The sequence below is a fragment of the Anolis sagrei genome, chromosome 9 (genome assembly GCF_037176765.1).
Source record: "Anolis sagrei isolate rAnoSag1 chromosome 9, rAnoSag1.mat, whole genome shotgun sequence".
NCBI lineage: Eukaryota > Metazoa > Chordata > Lepidosauria > Squamata > Dactyloidae > Anolis > Anolis sagrei.
The window spans coordinates 35,287,510-35,303,119 of NC_090029.1; the positions used below are offsets into that span (position 1 = coordinate 35,287,510).

The 15,610-nt window shown below is 44.7% G+C and overlaps 1 protein-coding gene across 2 annotated transcripts in view; it reads left to right on the forward strand.

Moving 5' to 3' along the window:
- HAPLN3 (hyaluronan and proteoglycan link protein 3) overlaps positions 1 to 15,610 on the forward strand; it is a 56,051-nt gene that overhangs the window by 15,629 nt on the left and 24,812 nt on the right. The gene's annotated exons all lie outside the window — the stretch shown is intronic.

Consider the following 15,610-nt stretch of genomic DNA (forward strand, 5'->3'; position numbering starts at 1 on the left):
GGGAGGGAAGGGCAAAGCATCCCTGCGCCATCAACCAGGGTCTCTCATGGGATGACCAAGGTTAAGAAAATGAAAGGATGCCCATTGCCAGCCACTTTCCCAGAGCTACCAAGATAGAATCCTAGAGTTGGAAGAGACCTCCTGGGCCATCATCCAGTCCAACCCCATTCTGCCAAGAAGCAGGAAAATTGCATTCAAAGCACCCCAGACAGATGGCCATCCAGCCTCTGTTTAAAAGCCTCCAAAGAAGGAGCCTCTACCACACTCCAGGGCAGAGAGTTCCACTGCTGAACAGCTCTCACAGTCAGGAAGTTCTTTCTAATCATATAATCCTAGAATCAAAGAGTTGGAAGAGACCTCCTGGGCCATCCAGTCCAACCCCATTCTGCCAAGAAGCAGGAATATTGCATTCAAATCACCCCAGACAGATGGCCATCCAGCCTCTGCTTAAAAGTCTCCAAAGAAGGAGCCTCTACCACACTCCAGGGCAGAGAGTTCCACTGCTGAACAGCTCTCACAGTCAGGAAGTTCTTTCTAATCATATAATCCTAGAATCAAAGAGTTGGAAGAGACCTCCTGGGCCATCCAGTCCAACTCCCTTCCAGAAACTGGAAAATTGCATTCAAAGCACCCCAGACAGATGGCCATCCAGCCTCTGTTTAAAAGCCTCCAAAGAAGGAGCCTCTACCACACTCCAGGGCAGAGAGTTCCACTGCTGAACAGCTCTCACAGTCAGGAAGTTCTTCCTCATGTTCAGGTGGAATCTCCTCTCTTGTAGTTTGAAGCCATTGTTTCATGTCCTAGTCTCCAGGGAAGCAGAAAACATGCTTGCTCCCTCCTCCCTGTGGCTTCCTCTCACATATTTATACATGGCTATCATATCTCCTCTCAGCCTTCTCTTCTTCAGGCTAAACATGCCCAGCTCCTTAAGCCACTCCTCATAGGGCGGAAGGAAAACGGCATTCAAAGCACCCCCGACAGATGTCCATTCAGCCTCTGCTTAAAAGCTTCCAAAGAAGGAGCCTCTACCACACTCCAGGGCAGAGAGTTCCACTGCTGAACAGCTCTCACAGTCAGGAAGTTCTTTCTAATCATATAATCCTAGAATCAAAGAGTTGGAAGAGACCTCATGGGCCATCCAGTCCAACTCCCTCCCAAAAACAGGAAAATTGCCTTCAAAGCACCCCAGACAGATGGCCATCCAGCCTCTGCTTAAAAGCCTCCAAAGAAGGAGCCTCTACCACACTCCGGGGCAGAGAGTTCCACTGCTAAACGGCGCTCAGAGTCAGGAAGTTCTTCTTCATGTTCAGATGGAATCTCCTTTCTTGTAATTTGAAGACATTGTTCCATTGCGTGTTGCGTCCTAGTCTCCAGGGCAGCAGAAAACAAGTTCGTTCCCTCCTCCCTATGACTTCCTCTCACATACTTATACATGGCTATCATGTCTCCTCTCAGCCTTCTCTTCTTCAGGCTAAACATATTCAGCTCTTTAAGCCACTCCTCATAGGGCTTATTCTTCAGACCCTTGATCATTTCAATCGCCCTCCTCTGGACACATTCCAGCTTGTCAATATTTCTCTTCAATTGTGGTGCCCAGAATTGGACACATTGCCTTCCTTAGCCTTAGGCGATCTGAGGATCATCATCATCATCATCATCATCATCATCATCATTTAATAACTTATTAATCGCCCTCCATCCGAGAATGCTCCAGGCGATTTACAGCTAAATTATAAAAGATAAAATACATACATACAAAAATTAAAAATTAACAGAGATCAAATGCTCTAGTAAAAAGCCAGGTCAGGATGATGGTCCTCCAAGTGTAGTTATCCGGGCAGTGGGTCTGTAGATGACTGTGGAGCCCTATTCTTGATCTGCATCTTCTCCCGCAGTGAGGACATCAGTTTCCAGGTGGAAGGCGGTCCCGGTCGGGGTTGGCTTGACACGCCTTCCTCTTGGCACATTTCTCTCTTTCGCCCTCCATTCGTGCCTCTTCAAATTCTGCAGCACTGCTGGTCACAGCTGACCTCCATCTGGAGCGCTCAAGGGCCAGGGCTTCCCAGTTCTCAGTGTCTATGCCAGAGTTTTTAAGGTTGGCTTTGAGGCCATCTTTAAATCCTTATATCGTGTAAGCTTCATTGTGGGTGGCTTAATTCACTCCTGGAAACCACAGCCCTGACTTTGCAAGATCTGAGCAGGGTCCTGAACCTTGGTGACAATGTCTCGTTTGTAGAGTTGCCATAAGTTGAAGTGAACCTGATGGCCGTTAATAACAATGGTACACATATGTTATTTACATTCTTGTGTGGGAAATAACAAGCCCTATGAGGAGCGGCTGAAGGAGCTGGGCATGTTTAGCCTGAAGAAGAGAAGGCTGAGAGGAGATATGATAGCCATGTATAAATATGTGAGAGGAAGCCACAGGGAGGAGGAGGGAGCAAGCTTGTTTTCTGCTTCCCTGGAGACTAGGACGCAAGGGAACAATGGCTCCAAACTACAAGAGAGGAGATTCCATCTGAACATGAGGAAGAACTTCCTGACTGTGAGAGCCGTTCAGCAGTGGAACTCTCTGCCCCAGAGGGAGTGTGGTGGAGGCTCCTTCTTTGGAAGCTTTTAAGCAGAGGCTGGATGGCCATCTGTCAGGGGTGATTTGAATGCAACATTCCTGCTTCTTGGCAGAATGGGGTTGGACTGGATGGCCCAGGAGGTCTCTTCCAACTCTTTGATTCTATGATTCTATAATTCTATGATTCTATGATAAGTGATTGATCCCACAGCACACCTATCTGAGTGTAAGTTCGGTTGTCTTGAAGTCCAGAATGCAAAGCTCAAAGTAAGACCTATGAAAGGAAGCGAATATAGTCAGGTTAGGAAAACAGATAAGCAGAGCAGGCTGAAAAGCGCATATTGGCAAGGAAGGCTGGCTTGCTTCTGCGGAGATGGCAAAGGCATGGGAGAGGGATCCAATAACAGATTCCTTTGCAGCATCCAGCCAAAGCTAATAGGAACTGTATCATGGCAAAGCAATGCCATGATTATTCTCTGCACCGGAGAGGAAATGAATAGAGAGGAAGGCATACAGAGCACAACCCATAATATGAACAGCATGAAGAGATGGGTGAAGGGATTGTGATGGGGCAGTGACGGGATCACGAGATCACCTGAACTGTTTATTTATTTGTCGTGTCCGAAGCAAATTGAGGATACAGTTGTATTTAAAAAACCACAAACAAAGTTAAAAACTTGGCCTTATGCTAAGTTTCCTTCGACCAGAAGTAGATCACTTGGAGTGCCTCTGGTGTCGTTGTAAGAAGGTCCTCCATTGTGCATGTGGCAGGGCTCAGGTTGCATTGTAATAAGTGGTCTGTGGCTTGTTCTTCTCCACACTCACATGTTGTGGACTCCACTTTGTAGCCCCATTTCTTAAGGTTGCATCCCGTGGTACCAAAGTGCAATCTGTTCTGCGCCTTTTGAGTCACCCAGTCTTCTGTGTCACCAGAAAGGAGTCTCTCATCCGGTTTCAGCCACTGATTGACGATCCGGGTTTCAGCCTGCCACTTTTGGACTCTTGCTTGCTGAGGTGTTCCTGCGAGTATGTCTGTAGATCTTAGGAAGCTGTTTTTTTTTTTATTTAAGTCGTTGGCATGCTGGCTGATATCTGAACAGAGGATGGGGCAAAGATGTCAGTGCCTTGGTCCTTTCATTGCTGGCTGCTACTTCCTGGCGGATGTCAGGTGTTGTGTGCATTTTGAGTCATCCAGTCTTCTGTGTCACCAGAAGGGAGTCTCTCATCCAGTTTCAGCCACTGATTAAGGATTTGGGTTTCAGCCTGCCACTTTTGGACTCTTGCTTGCTTGGGTGTTCCTGCGAATATCTCTATAGATCTTAGGAAGCTGTTTTTTTATTTAAGCAATTGACATGGTGGCTGATATCCAAACAGAGGATGGGCCAGAGATGGCAATGCTTTGGTCCTTTCATTGCTGACTGCTACTTCCTGGCAGATGTCAGGTGTTCTGTGTCTTTTGAGTCACCCAGTCTTCTGTGTCACCAGGAAGGAGTCTCTCATTTGGTTTCAGCTACTGATTGAGGATCCGGGTTTCAGCCTGCCACTTTTGGACTCTTACTTGCTGAGGTGTTCCTACAAATATCTCTGTAGATCTTAGGAAGCTGTTTCTTTTTTAATTTAAGTCATTGGCATGCTGGCTGATATCAAAACAGACTTTGGTCCTTTCATTGCTGGCTGCTACTTCCTGATGGATGTCGGGTGTTCTGTGCCTTTTGAGTCACCCAGTCTTCTGTGTCACCAGAAGGGAGTCTCTCATCCAGTTTCAGCCATTTATTGAGGATCTGGGTTTCAGCCTGCCACTTTTGGACTCTTGCTTGCTGAGAATATCTGTGAATATCTCTGTAGATATTAGGAAGCTGTTTTTTTATTTAAGTCGTTGGCATGTTGGCTGATATCCAAACAGAGGATGGGCAAAGATGTCAATGCTTTGGTCCTTTCATTGCTGGCTGCTACTTCCTGGCGGATGTCAGATGTTCTGTGCCTTTTGAGTCATCCAGTCTTCTGTGTCACCAGAAGGGAGTCTCTCATCCGGTCTCAGCCACTGATTAAGGATCCGGGTTTCAGCCTGCCACTTTTGGACTCTTGCTTGCTGAGGTGTTCCTGCGAATATCTCTGTAGATCTTAGGAAACTGGTTTTTTTAAATTTAAGCTGTTGGCATGCTGGCTGATATCCAAACAGAGGATGTGCCAGATATGTTAGTGCCTTGGTCCTTTCATTGCTGGCTGCTACTTCCTGGAGGATGTTAGGTGATACAATACTGGTTAAGCTATTTAATTTCTCCAGCGGTGTTGGGCATAGACATCCTGTGATAATGCGGCATGTTTCATTAAGAGCCACATCCACGGTTTTAACGTGGCGAGGTGCATTCCATACTGGGCATGCATATTCAGCAGCAGAGTAGCAAAGCATAATAATAATAATAATAATAATAATAATAATAATAAACACAATCGTGTTAAAAAACAAAGTATGGATTGTCGATGTTGCAATCCCAGGCGACAGCAGGATTGCAGAAAAACAACTGGAAAAGCTGACACGATACGACAATTTAAAGATCGAACTTCAAAGACTGGCACAAACCTGTCAAGGTGTTCCCAGTGGTGATCAGCACACTGGGTGCAGTGCCTAAAGACCTTGGCCTGTACTTAAACACAATCGGTGCTGACAAAATCACCATCTGCCAGCTGCAGAAAGCCACCTTACTGGGATCTGCACGCATCATTCGCCTATACATTTAATTAGATTAATAGATTAAGATGTAATCTATCAATTTTCCCCTACTTTCTTATTCCTTACCAAGCATTGTTGTCTTTTCTAGAGAGTCCTGTCTTCTCCTGATGTGTCCAAACTACAACAATCTCAGATCAGACACTTGAGCTTCTAGGGCAGTGGTTCTCAACCTTCCTAATGTTGTGACTCCTTAATACAGTTCCTTATGTTGTGATGACCCCCAATCATAAAATTATTTTTGTTGCTACTTCATAACTGTCATTTTACTGTAATGTAAATATCCAATATGCAGGATGTATTTTCATTCATTGGACCAAATTTGAAACAAATACTTGATACGTCCAAATTTGAGAGGGTGTTTGATTTTGTCATTTGGGAGTTGTAGTTGCTGGGATTTATAGTTGATCTACAATTGAAAAGCATTCTGAACTCCACCAACAATGGAATTGAACCAAACTTGTCACACACACTCCCATGACCAACAGAAAATACTGGAAGGGTTTAGTGGGCATTGACCTTGAGTTTTGGAGTTGTAGTTCACCTATATCCAGAGACACTGTGGATCTGGACCAAATTTGGCACAGATACTCAATATGCCCAAATGTGAGTTTGGGGAAAACAGACCTTGACATTTGGGAGTTGTAGTTGCTGTAGTTGTTCACCTACAATCAAAGAGTTTCTGAACCCCACAAATGATAGAATTGGGCCAAACTTCCCACACAGAACCTCCATGACCAACAGTGTTTTTTTATTGTCTTTGGCAACCCCTCTGACACCCCCTGGTATAGAATCATAGAATCCTAGAATCCAAGAGTTGGAAGAGACCTCCTGGGCCGTCCAGTCCAACCCCATTCTGCCAAGAAGCAGGAATATTGCATTCAAATCGCCCCTGACAGATGGCCATCCAGCCTCTGTTTAAAAGCTTCCAAAGAAGGAGTCTCCACCACACTCCGGGGCAGAGAGTTCCACTGCTGAACGGCTCTCACAGTCAGGAAGTTCTTCCTCATGTTCAGATGGAATCTCCTCTCTTGTAGTTTGAAGCCATTGTTCCATTGCGTCCTAGTCTCCAGGGAAGCAGAAAACAAGCTTGCTTCCTCCTCCTCCCTGTGGCTTCCTCTCACATATTTATACATGGCCCTCATCATATCTCCTCTCAGCCTTCTCTTCTTCAGGCTAAACATGCCCAGCTCCTTAAGCCGCTCCTCATAGGGCTTGTTCCCCAGACCCTTGATCATTTTAGTCGCCCTCCTCTGGACACATTCCAGCTTGTCAATATCTCTCTTGAATTGTGGTGCCCAGAATTGGACACAATATTCCAGGTGTGGTCTAACCAAAGCAGAATAGAGCATGGGGAGCATGACTTCCCTGGACCTAGACACTATGCCCCCCAGGAGACCCAACCCCCAAGCTGAGAAACACAGTTCTAGGGACAGTTCAGGTTTGGCTTTGTTTCATTACCAAATAAATTCTTTGCACTGTACAACTGATTGGAGAAAGTATTTCACTTTGCTGTATGTGTCGTGAGAACCAGGTTTCAAGCACTGGCATGCTTTGACTAGATAGAGAGGATTCTCCCCTCCCGCATCCTGTGGAATCTGTGCGGGAAATCCTTGTCCTTTGTAGGTGGATTCAAGAAATCTGTGCATTGATAGCTGGGATGTTTTGTAAGCTGATTCCACAACCACTCCCTCTGAAAAGACCCTTAATTTTGTTTTCCTTGGCCACAGAACACATCTCTGCTCCCATCTTTATTTCCGAGGCTTTAACGAAGTTAGGATTTTTAATCAGCTCATATCAACAATTGAGGTGTATAATGAAAGGCATCAATTAACAGTGAGGATTTTGGGACAGATTTCTCCTTGGAAAGGGAAGTGTTGCAAGTCCCGACAGAGATTTATGTAAGCCAGTGTTTCTCAGCCTGGGGGTCGGGATCCCTGGAGGGGTTGCAAGGGGGTGTCAGAGGGGTCGCCAAAGACCACCAGAAAATACAGTATTTTCTGCTGGTCATGGGGATTCTGTGTGGGAAGTTTGGTGCAATTCTATTGTTAGTGGGGTTCAGAATGCTCTAGAAGAAACGGGAATACGATATATTCATATATATATATGTTGTTGTTGTTCATTCGTCTCCGACTCTTCGTGACCTCATGGACCAGTCCAGGCAAGAGCTCCCTGTCGGCCGTCACCACCCCCAGCGCCTTCAAGGTCAGTCACTTCAAGGATGCCATCCATCCATCTTGCCCTTGGTCGGCCCCTCTTCCTTTTGCCTTCCACTTTCCCCAACATAATTGTCTTCTCTAGGCTTTCCTGTCTCCTCATGATGTGGCATTCAAAGGACTTCCACTTTGTCTCTAGTCTCCTTCCCTCCAGTGAGCAGTCGGGTTTTATTTCCTGGAGGATAGACTGGTTGGATCTTCTCGCTATATATATAATATAATATAATATAATATAATATAATATAATATAATATAATATAATATAATATAATATATAATAGAAGAGAGATACAAACTATACAGAGAATAAACAGTAAACGATAAAATTTCGAAAGGAAATCAAATCATCTAACAATCTACCAGTAAATAGTACAGCAGGGCACAGTGCAATAAGAACAATATTATAAAATACAATAAACTCAAACCCCAGAATGCTCTTTGATTGTAGGTGAACTTTAAATCCCAGCAACTACAACTCCCAAATGTCAAGGTCTATTTTCCCCAAATGTGCACCAGTGTTCCATGCCAAGTTTGGTCCAGATCCATCATTGCTTGAGTGCTCTCTGGATTAGGTGAACTACAAAGTCAAAACTGAAGGTCAATGACCACCAAACTCTTCCAGTATTTCCTGTTGGTCATGGGAGTTCTGTGTGCCAAGTTTGGTTCAATTCCATCATTGGTGGAGTTTGGAATGCTCTTAGATTGTAGGTTAACTATAAATCCCAGCAACTACAACTCCCAAATGTCAAGCTCTATTTCCCCCACACTCCATTAGTGTTCACTTTTGGGCATATTGAGTATCCGTGCCAAGTTTGGTCCAGATCCATCATTGCTTGAGTGCTCTCTGGATAAGGTGAACTACAAAGCCAAAACTGAAGGTCAATGACCACCAAACTCTTCCAGTATTTTCTGTTGGTCATGGGAGTTCTGTGTGCCAAGTTTGGTTCAATTCCATCGTTGGTGGAGTTTGGAATGTTCTTTGATTGTAGGTGAACTATAAATGATAAAATAAACCCCTGGCCCCAACCCCACTGATATTCAAGTCTGGGCATATTCAGAGGCGGCCCTAGGTAATTTTCAAGTGTAAGCAAACAGTATTTTGGTGCCCCCCCCCCCCCCAACCAATAATTGATATACAGGGTTAGTCAAAATGCATAGGCCAATAAGCCATTCAATTGAATGGCTTATTGGCCTATGCATTTTGACTAACCCTGTATATTTTCTGTTCGTCATGGGAATTCTGTGTGCCATATTTGGTTCAATTCCATCATTGGTGGAGTTCAGAATGCTCTTTGATTGTAGGTGAACTATAAATCCCAGTAACTACACTTGTTGCACTTGCTCCCTTGCCTGGCCCGCTTTGGGTCCGGAGGCGTGCCTGAAGACCCCGGCGTGTGAACCAAAAGTCACCTCTTCCCTTGACTTTCTCCTCAGCCATTGGGACCAAGAGAGACAGAGGTGGAGAGAGAGAGAGAGAGAGGTGGAGATGCCCACCTTTCCTGAAGGTAGGCGCAAAAACAAAGGAGGGAGCGGAGGTGGGAGATACCTCCAGCCGGAGGGGCTCTCTCTCTCTCTCTCTCTTGGTCCCAATGGCTGAAGAGAAAGTCAGGAGAAGAGGCGACCTTTGGTGCACACACTGGGGTTTTCAGACACGCCTCTGGACCCGAAGCAAGCCAGACGCGGCGGCTCCGCCCCTTGGCCCACCTGCGGATTGGGGAGAGGAGAGGAGGTGGGTGGAGCACCTGGGGATCGGGAAAGGGAGCCAGTCATGGGGAAGGGATCGAACGCGAAGAACGATTGAGTGCTGGTTCTGCTCGTGCACCCGGTCGCCGGGTGGAGCAGGAACGAGAGGGGCTAGGCGAGGCTCAAGGGCCCGGCCCCTTTGGGAAGAGGATCGCCCGGCAGCAAGGGAAGAAAGCCGAGGCTCCCCCCGGACTGCTAGGGCTGTTGTGAGCGGAGGGGGCGCTCCTCAAGTGGTGGTCAAGGGGCATTTACAGAGGCGCCTCTGCACCCCTGGCAAAAAAAGTGTTCTGCGACCGCTTACTTTGCGTAATGGACGAGCCACCCCTGGGCATATTAGATATTTGTGCCAAATTTGGTCCTGTGAATGACAAATTTGTCTTCATACCACTGCATGTCAGATATTTTACATTACGATTCATAGCAGTAGCAAAATTACAGTTATGAAGTAGCAACGAAAATAATGTTATGGTTAGGGGCCACCACAACATGAGGAACTGTATCAAGGGGTCGCAGCATTAGGAAGGTTGAGAAACACTGTAAGCCCATTGAATGGACCAAGTGTTTTTCAGAAGTCGGTGGTTTTGTTTAGATAGCAAGAGAGATTGCAAAGGAAACTTCAGCTTGTTTAGGTAGGAACGTAAGAGAACAAGCACTGTTTCATGCCTGGAGAGGCTGCAAGGGTATCATTGTAAGTTTGCTGAATGAGAATGAGTTTGGGAAATGTCCTGTAATCACGGGAGACTTCCTATCTCTGTGGGAGAATTTTCTTGTGGGAATTGACATGCACCGAATGGGATGGGAAAGAAGGATATTTCACAAATTGTAGAAAAAACAAAGGAAGATATCAATCGATTGGGTTGCTGTGAGTTTTCCAGGCTGTATGGCTATGTTACAGAAGCATTCTCTCCTGATGTTTGCAGGCATCCTCAGAGGTTGTGAGGTCTGTTGGAAAATAGGAAAATGTGGTTTATATATCTGTGTAATAATGTCCAGGGTGGGAGAAAGAACTCTTTGCTGGTGTGAATGTTGGAACTGGCCACCTTGATTAGCATTGAATGGCCTTGCAGCTTCAAAGTTTGGCTGCTTGCTGCTTGGGGGAATCCTTTGTTGGGAGGTGTTACCTGGCCCTGATTGTTTCCTGTTTGGAATTCCCCTGGGTTTTTTTTTTAGTGTTACTCTTTATTTACTGTCCTGATTATCACATAGGGACGCTGATGAAGAAACACAACTTAAAAACTATCTACAGACCCACTAAGAAAATCCAACAAATGCTACGTTCAGCAAAGTGCAAGAGGGATCCTTTCACCTCTGCAGGAGTCAACTGTGTAACATGCAGCTGTAGACAAGTCTCCAGAGGGATCACCAAGCACAGCAGCATTGCCCAAAAATGAATCAAGGAACATGAAAAGCACTGCAGACTGATTCAACCAAAGAAGTCAGCCATAGCAGAGCACCTGAGGAACCAGCCTGGACACAGCATATTATTTGAGAACACAGAAATGCTGGACCACTCTCACAACCATCATGTCAGGCTACACAGAGAAGCCATTGAAATCCACAAGAAGCATGTGGACAATTTCAACAGAAAGGAAGAAACCATGAAAATGAACAAAATCTGGCTACCAGTATTAAAAAACTCTAAAATCAGGACAGTCAATAAAGAAGAACACTTAAAAAATTGGGGGGGGGGGGGGGATTCCCAACAAGAAACAATCAGGGCCAGGAAACACCTCCCAGCAAAGGATTCCCCCAGGCAGGAATCAGACAGGCTTTGAAGCTGCAAGGCCATTCAATGCTAATCAAAGTGGCCAATTGCAACATTCACATTTGCCTGAAACAGACAAGACATTTTGTCATTTCGGAGTTGTAGTTGCAGGGATTCATAGTTCACCTTACAATCAAAGAGCATTTTGAACTCCACCAACGATGGAATTGAACCAAACTTGGCACACAGAACTCCCTTGACCAACAGAAAACACTGGAAGGGTTTGGTGGGCATTGACCTTGAGTTTGGGAGTTTAGTTCACCTAAATTCAGAGAGCACTGTGGACTCAAACAATGATGGATCTGGACCAAACTTGTCACAAATACTCAACATGCTCAAATATGAACACTGGTGGAGTTTGGAGAAAATAGACCTTGACATTTGGGAGTTGTAGTTGCTGGGATTTGTAGTTCACCTACAATCAAATAGCATTCCTAACCTCACCAACGATAGAATTGGGCCTGACTTATTTATTTATTTATTTACCCTGCTTATATCCCACCTTTCTCTACCCTAAAGGGGATTCAAGCCAGCTTTATTTATTTATTTCATATGCTTGTACCCCACCCTTCTCACCCCCGAGGGGGACTCAGGGCGGGCTTTACACATAGACAACTATTCAATGCATTTGGACAAACTTCCCACACAGAATTGTGACCAACAGAAAATACTGTGTTTTCTGATGGTCTTTGGTGACCCCTCTGACACCCCCTTGGACTGCCTTGGATTTCAGGGAAGATAAGGTTTTTTGTTATTTATTTCTCATATTGGGAGCGAACCAAGTGTACAGTTGTGATGTATTTTAAAACACAAAGTTTGCAAACTTGGCATTGTATTAAATGTCCTTTGACCAGTAGCTGTCCACTCTGGTGTTGCTATAAGGAGGTCTTCCATTGTGCATGTAGCAGGGCTCAGGCTGCATTGCAATAGGTCGTCTGTGGTTTGCTCTTCTCTGGCAACGAGAATGGGAACAGAAGCGACTTGCAGGATTTTTGTTATGTAAGAGAGGCATTCATTTCAGGCTATTTTCCTACCAAGAGGCTGGCAGGACAAGGACAGTGGAAGATAGGATGGAGGAAAAGACTGGGTTTTACACAGCCAAAACAGGACCACTAAACAAACTCAAAGTGGGGTAAATACACACCCTAGGTTGTTGTTGTTAGTCCTTTAATAATGTTTTATCTCTTGTTTTAATGATGTTGTATCTTGCCTCGAGCTACAGGGAGAGGCAGGTCATACATTTATTGTTGCTGTTGTTACATAGCTGGCTTTAATTTAGCACTCAAGATGGACACCTGTTTCACATCCTTTGGATGTGTTTGCTTGGATATATGCTAGCTAAGTATGATGGGAGTTGTTGTCCATCACATCTGGAGGGCAACATGGGATGGGAATGGCTGAGAGAGTAGCCTTGAGAGCCAAGAAAATATGGAGCTGAAGGGCTGAATTTCTGGAATGTGTGGCAATGATGGGAAATGGCTGGATGTTTTTCACTGGAAGAAGGAAAGGAAAAAGTCTCAGGTCTTAGGCTAGCTCTTAATCCTTTTACACCCAGGAGTGTAATGACACCTTCAAAGAGAGGTTGTAAACTTTGTCTAGCCAACTAGGCCAACAAGTCAAATTCCTTACGCAAAAAGAGCTTGTAAGAAACTTCAGAGGTTTAAGGCGCTCTCTGCTGGCTAGTTAAGAGTTTGCAAAGAGTTTTAAAGTTTCAGTCAAGTCCCAAATACTGTGCAATGAAGGCACCAGATCTCTGATTTTGGAAGCTAAGCAGTGTCACTCCTTCCTAGTGTTTGGATGGGAGCGTGTTTCAGAGGAAGGCAATGAGAAGCCACCTTTAAGTACTCATTTTCTAAGGAGGCCTTATGATATTCTTCTTCTTCTTAGGTGATCCCTCATTGTCCGAGTAGGATTGTCTTCCAAGATCGATGTACTGGTGGTGGGTCCACAGGTGACTGTGGAGCACTATTCTTGATCTGCATCTTCTCCCGCAGTGAGGGCATCGGTTTCCAAGTGGAAGGTGGTCCTGGTCGGGGTTGGCTTGACGCGCCTTCCTCTTGGCACATTTCTCTCTTTCACCCTCCATTCCTGCCTCTTCAAATTCTACAGCACTGCTGGTCACAGCAGACCTCCAGCTGGAGCACTCAAGGGCCAGGGCTTCCCAGTTCTCGGTGTCTATGCCGAGTTTTTAAGGTTGGCTTTGAGCCCATCTTTCAATCTCTTTTCCTGTCCACCAACATTCTGTTTTCCATTCTTGAGCTCGGAGTAGAGCAGCTGCTTTGGGAGACGGTGGTCGGGCATCCGAACCACGTGGCCAGTCCAGCGGAGTTGATGGCGGAGGACCATCGCTTCAGTGCTGGTGTTCTTTGCTTCTTCCAGCACACAGACATTTGTCCGCTTGTCTTCCCAAGAGATCTGCAGGATTTTTTGAAGGCAACACTGATGGAATTGTTCTAGGAGTTGCATGTGACGTCTGTAGATAGTCCACGTCTCACAGGCATAGAGCAGGGTTGGGAGGACAATAGCTTTATAAACAAGCACCTTGGTATCCCTATGGATGTCCTGTTCCTCAAACACTCTCTGCTTCATTCGGAAAAATGCTGCGCTTGCAGAGCTCAGGCAGTGTTGTATTTTAGTGTCAATGTTGATGTCTGTAGACAGTCCACGTTTTGCAGGCGTATAGCAGGGTTGGGAGGACAATAGCTTTATAAACAAGCACCTTAGTATCCCTATGGATGTCCTGGTCCTCAAACACTCTGTGCTTCATTCGGAAAAATGCTGCACTTGCAGAGCACAGGCAGTGTTGTATTTCAGTGTCAATGTTGATGTCTGTAGGCAGTCCACGTTTTGCAGGCATATAACAGGGTTGGGAGGACAATAGCTTTATAAACACGCACCTTAGTATCCCTACGGATGTCCTGGTCCTCAAACACTCTGTGCTTCATTTGGAAAAATGCTGTGCTTGCAGAGCTCAGGCAGTGTTGTATTTCAGTGTCAATGTTGACGTCTGTAGACAGTCCACGTTTTGCAGGCGTATAGCAGGGTTGGGAGGACAATAGCTTTATAAACAAGCACCTTGGTGTCCCTACGGATGTCCTGGTCCTCAAACACTCTTTGCTTCATTCGGAAAAATGCTGCACTCGCAGAGCACAGGCAATGTTGTATTTCAGTGTCAATGTTGACTTTTGTGGAGAGGTGGCTGCCAAGGTAGCTAATATGATATCCATACATTAACAGGGGACTTGAAGGCACTTGGACCTACAACGGTCACTCAGCCCAATTTTATTTATGAGCAGTAGGAGCTACTTCTTAATAAGTGCACTTAGGTCTATAAACTGAATGGTAATGCGTATGCAAGAGATGATACATTGCTTCCTTCTACTCCAAGCAATTGAATAATTGACTAACCACTAGAGAAGGGATTGAGCCAAAACCAAATATGTACTTTTGAACCACATTAATGAAAGATCAGTTGAAGAATGAGAGAAGGGCAACAAAGGCCTAATATCCAGACTTTACAAATACATTTTAGAATATAACTTAGTAGACAACCAAATAAAATCCGTTATTATCACGTGGGCCCAAGATGTTGGCAGAAATATCGATCTGGAAGAGTGGGAATGTCTTTGGAATAAGGGCTTTAGATTCTCAGTGGCCAGCTCAATTAGAGAAAATATGTTTAAAATGTTTTACAGAACCTATATAACCCCAGAGGTACTAGCTAAAATAGAGAAAACAGGACAAGGGGCTTGCTGGAGATGCAAGAAGGTGAAGGGATCTTTTTTCCACGTATGGTGGACCTGTAACATAGTTAAAGGATTCTGGAAAAAAGTGATGAAAGAAACAAACAAAATGATCAGCAAAAAATCAAGAAAAACCCAGAAATGTGCTTATTAGGAATATTTAGGAGGCGTATTAGCACAGGAGATGAAGAAATTTGTCAGTATTGTTTTGTTGCTGCGAGACTAATAATAGCTAAATCGTGGAAGGTGGAAAAAGAGTTAAATATTAAGGATTGGAGAGATAAATTAGTAGACTATATCCAAATGGCCAAACTGACAAATAGCAGCAGAGGTGGAAATAATGAAGAATTTGTTGAAAAATGGCGGTTGGCAATTGGATATCTGGAAAAGAAGACAAAAGTAGATTTGAAGATCGCCATAAAGGGGATTCAGTGAAAGAAGATACGTGGGTAGTTGCGGGTTAGTTATGTGATCCATACGGAGTGGTGTCGGAGGTCACAGGGGTTGGGTTCACGGGTGTGGGGTTAGAGGGACAATAAATGTTAATGTATTATAACTGTACAGTCAAAGCTGATTTTTCATATGTTTAATGAGCGCTGACTGTATACCATTCTGCTAAATGGCATACTCTTTTGTATTTCTTTTTTTCTTTTTTTCTCTTTTTTTCTCTTTCTTTTTTTCTTTTTACTTATTTCGGTTTTCCTTTGGCGTTGGTTTTGTTTTCTGTATGCACCACAAACCAATAAAAATTTATTTAAAAAAAAGAAGAAGAATGAAGCATGCGCTGAATTCTCCTCATTTGAGATACGTTGGGCTTGATGAATTGACTATAGTTGCTGAACCCGA